This window comes from Gavialis gangeticus, unplaced genomic scaffold, assembly GCF_001723915.1.
Source record: "Gavialis gangeticus isolate Ggan-Ray unplaced genomic scaffold, GavGan_comp1, whole genome shotgun sequence".
In the NCBI taxonomy this organism is placed as follows: Eukaryota; Metazoa; Chordata; order Crocodylia; family Gavialidae; genus Gavialis; species Gavialis gangeticus.
The window spans coordinates 161,241,202-161,248,018 of NW_017729022.1; the positions used below are offsets into that span (position 1 = coordinate 161,241,202).

A 6,817-nucleotide genomic window follows, 5' to 3' on the forward strand; every position below is an offset into this window, starting at 1 on the left:
GGAGGGAAGGTTTAAGTTGGACATCAGGAGGCGCTACTTCACGGTCAGGGCGGCTAGGGTCTGGAACCAGCTTCCAAGTGAGGTGGTGCAGGCTCCCACCCTGGGGGTTTTTAAGAGGAGGTTGGATGACCACCTTACTGGGGTCGTTTGACCCCAGTACTCTTTCCTGCCATGGCAGGGGGTCGGACTAGATGATCTGCTCAGGTCCCTTCTGACCCTAGAAACTATGAAACTATGAAACTATTTGTACCCCAGGAGAATCTAAAAGCACTTAACACAAATCAATTCAGCCTTACAACAAGGCTTTAGGTACATGAAGTTTGTTCTTTTCCTTTATTAAAGGAGGAGACTGAGGCTCAGGGAAAAGGACGAGGGCAGGCAGGAAGTTCCCAGGAAGAGGGGATTAATAAAGGTGGGAAATCCCAGCTCCAAGCCCCATGTTCAAACATCAGGATCACACTATAATGGAAGTGAGGTTGGAAGTGGGGAGGTAAATGGAAAAGGCCAGGTCCAAAGTTAAAAAACACTTGTTGAGAAGACTCCACAATAGTGGGAAAAGTTTTGAAAACTGTCTTTTAAGAAAGTTACATCTTCAAGATCCAAAACTCTGAGAAGAGAAACCTGAAATAAAAGATTCAAGCTAGGTCATTTTGTTGACAACAAAAATGGTGTCACTCACCTCGGCAGAGAAATGAGGAAGTTTGCCTCAGCATGCGTCTCAGGACCTGAAGGAGGAAATAGCCATTTAAAAATGTCATCGCACCAGTAATAATTACCTATTCCACTTATGTAATCTCACCCAACTTGTGCAGCACAGCTTTAAATATAGCTTTCAACATCTCAGTCACAATAATAAAATGGAGAACAGTGTTCAAAGTTCTACCTGTTGTGGGAGAAGTAAATGTGCTAGGGTTTGTCTTTAGCATTAAACCTCCTGGAATATTTATATTGCCTTTGAGGGTATATGCAGTGTCAAGAGACAAAGGGCAAGATCAGCTCAGGCAGAAAAAGATGCATTCTTCTGTTCAAGAGGCCAAATAAACCCACTGTGGTATTCTCGTGTAGACAAAAAAGGCAAGTTATTAAAATAGGAGTGCCCAAAGGCAAACCAAGTGCCCTCGACTCTACCCTGCTTATGATAGCCGACTCCACAAAGTGGAGGAAGGACAGGTGTAGCTGTCAACATACTATGAGATCCAAGCACTGGAATTCAGGCCCAGGGCAGGGCATTGAGCCCTATCTCTGTGCAGAACTCCCCCAACTCTATCGGGGCACTTGTAATATCCCTTTCTAAGGGCTATTACAAGTGCCCCGAGTTGCTCTATACATAGTGGAGAGCGACTACCACTGAGAAGTAGCAACTGGAAAAAGCAACATTACCTGCTCCACTGCTGCTGCATGTGAGCTGGGCTGGACTCCCTCTTTTCTTTAGACTAAAGGGGAACAGGCCTTCTTAACACAATCCCAATTCCTCTGAAGACCCAGTAAAAAGGCTGGCAACCTGGCCACTGCCTGCCTCAATATTTCACAAGGAGACAGTGTAAGCCAACTGCCCTCAAGGACTTTGGGAAAGCAATGGGCTATGTCACTCCCCTGGCTAACAACCACAAGCAAGACATGGAGGAGTTGGACCCTACAAGAGAAATAGCACTAAGCTGGTGACTGTACACTACTCCTTTTAAGAGAAAAGGGAAGTGCAGTACAGCTGGGTCACACACGCAAGGTCACATGACTTTAAAATAACTGAACTTTGGAGCAAATCCAAATCAGAGCAGAATCCAACCCAGAGACCTACTAATCCAGTGCTGACCCTGTTGGTCTCTGTGCCCTTGGGCAAGATACTTGGGGCAAGATTGTTGTCTTGGTGCCTCAGGACACAGACAGGCACTTTGTGCGATTGTCCAGTAAGTTAGAGGCCTAAAAGCTATTTGAATCTTAAGTACTCAGATACCTTAGGAATTTGGCTCTTAACTACAGTGAGTGTCTCTTAACCCTGGTGAGTATCAGTTGCCCCAGCTCTAAATTGGAGATGATACTTACTTACTTCACAGGGATTGAGGGATAATTAGCAACATTAAAACACCTTCAGGTGTTAACTAAGTGCCACAAGGTCAGTGGCCCTTGGTCCCCATAGCTTTCTTGCCAGCCATTATTTCCCAGAAAATGCCCTGACCCTGAGCAATTTGTTGACTACCCACAAATTAACGTAGGCAGGGTAGAGTGTCCCATTTCCACAAATCAAATGCTGCCCTGTGTCCTTTTATCTAATACATTTTCTGGAATGATGCTGCATACATGCTTTTTCCTTATGAAGAGTGTAGTATCAGCCCTCCAGCTCTATAAGCTGACCACATTGTTTAACACAAATGCCACTGCTGGAGAACAGGTTTGGGAAAAGAATAGATCCCCCAGTCAAGAATAGAGCTTGATGTCACACAAATGAACTGTAAGGAACTGAAACTTTATGGACGTTTCCTCTACAGAACTCCCCTGTCATAGGGGAATTCCTTTTTTGCACTTTGGTAACTGCCTATGAGGAATCAATCCTAAAAGACTGTGCATTGGTCAGCATGTTTCTCTGATTATTTCTGTCATCCTTTTGCATTTCTCATCATTGTCCAAGATGTATGCTTTTCCTTTCCAGCTATATGCAAGTTTTTTGATTGAGAGAATTTCACTGAGTTCAAGGAACGGAAATAAAAGGAAAAATGAAGGTAGCTTATTCACATTTGCCCTGTGAGCAAGTGTGAACCTGCAATCCACCAGCCTGTTTGATGGTGGTGTAAGACCCACTTCTCAATATTAAATGCTGAGTTATTTTCCTTGGTGTATGAGAGCAGGAAGTGAACAAGCAAAAATTCCATTCCAAGGGACAGGAAATACCAAAGACAGTTCCTAAAAGCAATTTGGAGACTGAATACAGTCATTAAATTCTTATGATGGAAGTAGCCAGAGATCAATACACCCAGAGAAATATTGCAGCTGTGATGGCCTCCATCCCTTTCAGACAGGTATTCTGTCAGCTTGACGGCTAAGAAAATTCTTAGGGTAAGAAACAAGAAAGGACTTGGGTTGCTGCACCTCACCTGCAGAACCCAGAGCCTATATGCCACATGAGGAAGGGGTAAGTGTCTCAGAATAGGATGCAAAAGGCTCAAGTGCTGAGCAAAGCACAACCCAGAGTGAGTCAATAGGAAACGCTGAGCACAGAGGTGTGTCTGCACGCCTGCCCTTTCCAGAGCTAAGGCACCTGACTCAAAGCAACAGACAGGATTCATAACCCAGAATCCTCTCCTGAGGGTGGGGACCAAACCACTGATTCTTGCAAAGAACTTGCAAGACTCACTGAGCGCATCTACACAAGTAACTAACTGCGTAGTAGCCTAATAACACTGTGCTGGGCAAAACCATGCTGGGCAAAACCTGCGCTAATATGCTACTGCACAGTAGGATTAGGCTACTGCACTGTAAACATAATTAAAAACCCATGCACTGGTGCTACTGCTCAATAGTCTGAGTTACCGTGCGTTGATTTAGTATTTGGTTATCCAAGTACTAAACCTAATGCGCTATAACTACAGCTGATTAATGAACGTGTAGATGCACCCACTGTATTCTTTTAAAATATGATTGGCAGTGATGGTGCCAAGACCCACCCTTTTATGTTGTAGCCTAGTTGCTAGAGCACCTGCTCAGGAAGTGGTAGACCTTGGTTTAATTCCCTCCTCAGCCTGAGGGGTTTCAGATCCACATCTCCCACTTCCCAGAGACTGTGCTAAATACCAGGCCATAGACTAAGCTAGGAGATACTACCCTGCTCCCCACCAGTGCAGCTGTGCTACAGTACAGCAAAGAAAGCAAGATCCATGAGGTCAGGAAGATAGCATAAGAGAGAACTTGATTCTGTGACCCAAGGGGGTAAGACACTCAGCTGGAAGGAGGAACAACTCAATTTCGATTCCTTCTCAGGCACTGTTTCCTATTTTATCCAATGGGTGCATCTACACATGCACTTTACTGCAGAACAGACTAATTAAAAAGCATCACCATCTATCATGCACAGGTATTAGGGTGCAGTAAACTAATCAACTCCACCATAAGATAGTACTGTTGGGGACAATAATCTGTGACAAGGTAAGCTTCCAGGCTTGGTGCTAGCACCAGTCCGCCTCCTGTCTATGGGCATAATGCCTGCCTAGCTTTCCTGCCATGCCTTGTTGGTAAATAATAAACATGTTACTTAGACAGGAGGCTGTCCATTTTGAACCCTTGATGTCTAGGGGTGATATCCACAGCTCTGAACCTTTCCTACACTGCAGCCCGTGCCTTGCAGATAGCATCCATGATTATAAATGCTCCAGCCAGAAGCCGGGCCAAACTCTGTCCCATGTTGATCCTCTTCCACTCACTCAATCATAGTCCCCACCTCACTGGGCCTCATTCACTCTGCCCTGCTCCCCAGGAGCAGCCTTCAGGCTTACTCACACTCGTTTTAGGCAATCAACCCCACAGCCCTCTGGGTACCTCTTATAACCCAGCTTGCAAGTGATGGTCCATGCCTAACCTTAGGCCTAATCTAGCCACCAGCCATTTCCCAGCCACTCAGCTCTTTCTGCCCCCCTCTTGGGACCACTCTCCACCCCCTCCTTGGGGATCACCTTTATGCCCCTCCAGGGCCCTATGCTGCCCCTTCGTGGGCATGGATTCTTACACCCCCAGCGGCTCAGGTGCCTTTCCTTCAGCATGTCTGGCCCCATAGTTTGTATATTCTCCACTATGTAGTGGGGGCTGAGGTTTTAAGGCACCCCTACCCACCTTCCACCAGAAAGGTAACTTGCCTGATATTTCCTGGGGGCTCCCATGCCACTCAGAGCCCCACCAGGCCACCCTTCTCCAGCAGGGTGCAGTTTCAAGTCATACCCAGGACCAGGAGCCTCAAAACCATCCCCTGTAGCTCCTACCCTTACCTCCAAGGTGTTCCAGGAGCAGCTCAACCCGATGTTACCTACTTGGCTGCTCAACCTGGACTGCTGCCTTTCTGGCCTAAGTTTGAAAATGGCCACCGCAATCAGCCACCTGGCCGTCTTGCTCTAGCCCTTAAAGTGACAGGCATCAAAGGTGCTCTGTCACATACTCTTCTATGGTGGAATAATTTACTGCACTGACATGCACATATAGCTGCTGACCATGAGCACGATTTAGCCGGGTCAGCCTAGGCAGCAGGGGGCCAGACTCCTGCCTGCTACCTAGCCATACAGCTCTGCACTTGCAGTACCCTTGTGTCCCAGCCAGCCCTTCTGCCACCCAACGCTGCCACCTGGAGCCCGGAGCTGACCCCCTGTGCCCCCTGCCAGCCCAGACTTACTCCGCCTTGGCTGAAATTGCTGCTGCCCCAGGCTCACATGTAGATGCTGTACCCAGGAAGCAATTTACTCTGGCTTGAACTGCTCCAGAGTTTATTGCTTCACATTAATTGCATGTGTAGATGCACTCAATGACTGTGTAATGCAGAATACAGGAACGGTGCTGGGAGCAGAGCCCAGAACCCAGGATTCCTCTTTTCCAGATGACTGGTCTCATCACTCAGCTACAGAATCAGGACCCTCTTGCTAGTGAATTTTAACATTGATTTAAATTGGGCAGGATTGCATTCTAAATAAACATGTTGTTTTAATTAAGCAGCTGATTATATATTCAATAGAGGAAATTCAACCCAGTCTCCCCAGGCAGACATAGTTTGTCTCTAATTTGCCTTTTTAACAGTGACTCCAAAGGCAACATTTCAAATGACACAAAAGATGCCAGAAGTATATGGCAGTACGTTAAATTAGAGCAGTTCATTTCTGTTGTGCCGAGTTAGATTGTAAGATCTTTGGAGCAGAGATCTCAGGGCTTATTTGATATTGTAAAGCACCGAATAGCAATAGGTACTATTACTCCGCATTGTTAATCAGCATTGTCTCACTACCTTTCACCCATTTCATTTGACCTTATTAGCATATCTTTGAGACTGTCATGCTCATAACAGCTACCAGTGGCAATGGAGACAAATTCCATTCCATTCACTGATGCTGTGGTGTCAAACTCCGTTCAGTCCACAGGGTAGATAGGGCCCACAGACTCCCTCCCTTTCTCTCCCCACTCCCCCAGCAGATCTGGCACCTGCTCCTACTGGTCTAGGACCTATGCCACACATATGCAGATCCCAGAGTGGCTGAAACAGGCACAGTGTGCAGTGCAGTCTGACTGGGGCTGCATAGTATGGGTCCCAGAGCAGCTGGAGCAGGCTCCACACTGCATGCAGTGCCCACCCTAGCTAGACTATGCTCCACACAGCACCCAGTCTACGAACCATGCTGTATATGGCACCTGGCCCAACAACTTGAGGCCTATGTGGTACATGACACTTATAGGCACAGCATGCAGAGTGGGTCTGAGGGTGGCTGGAGCAGGTGCTGAGTGCAGCACAGTTCTGGAGCAGCTGGGGCAGGCACTGCAAGTGACACACATCTTAAGTCCTGCTTGTGGAACTGGTCCAGTGCTTGTCATGCCTCATTTGGGTCTGCTCAGACCCAGAGGCAGCACCAGGGGCCAAATAGCAAGGCTTCATGGGCCCACAGGCAGTATGTTTGACATCCCTGCACTAGTGGATCTAAATGCTCACCCATTTGTCCTATTAATGCTGGTCTGTTTGGTTGACTTACAACTGGACTAGAGAAAGGCCTCAAACCAACATCAGGAATATTTTTGCAAAGGGGTAAATGGGAGAAGTATTCCCCCCCACCACCACCTCTTTTTTTTTTTTTTTTTTTTTTTT

At 46.9% G+C, this 6,817-nt stretch overlaps 1 long non-coding RNA gene across 1 annotated transcript in view; it reads right to left on the minus strand.

Moving 5' to 3' along the window:
* The window catches only part of LOC109297082, a 2,428-nt gene extending 1,560 nt beyond the window's left edge, over positions 1–868 (minus strand). The window contains exons 1-2 of the long non-coding RNA XR_002097195.1: positions 800–868; positions 680–725 (exon numbers count right to left, since the gene is read on the minus strand). This is a non-coding gene — a long non-coding RNA (uncharacterized LOC109297082). The remainder of the gene's footprint in view (positions 1–679; positions 726–799) is intronic.
* Positions 869–6,817: the final 5,949 nt, after the last annotated feature.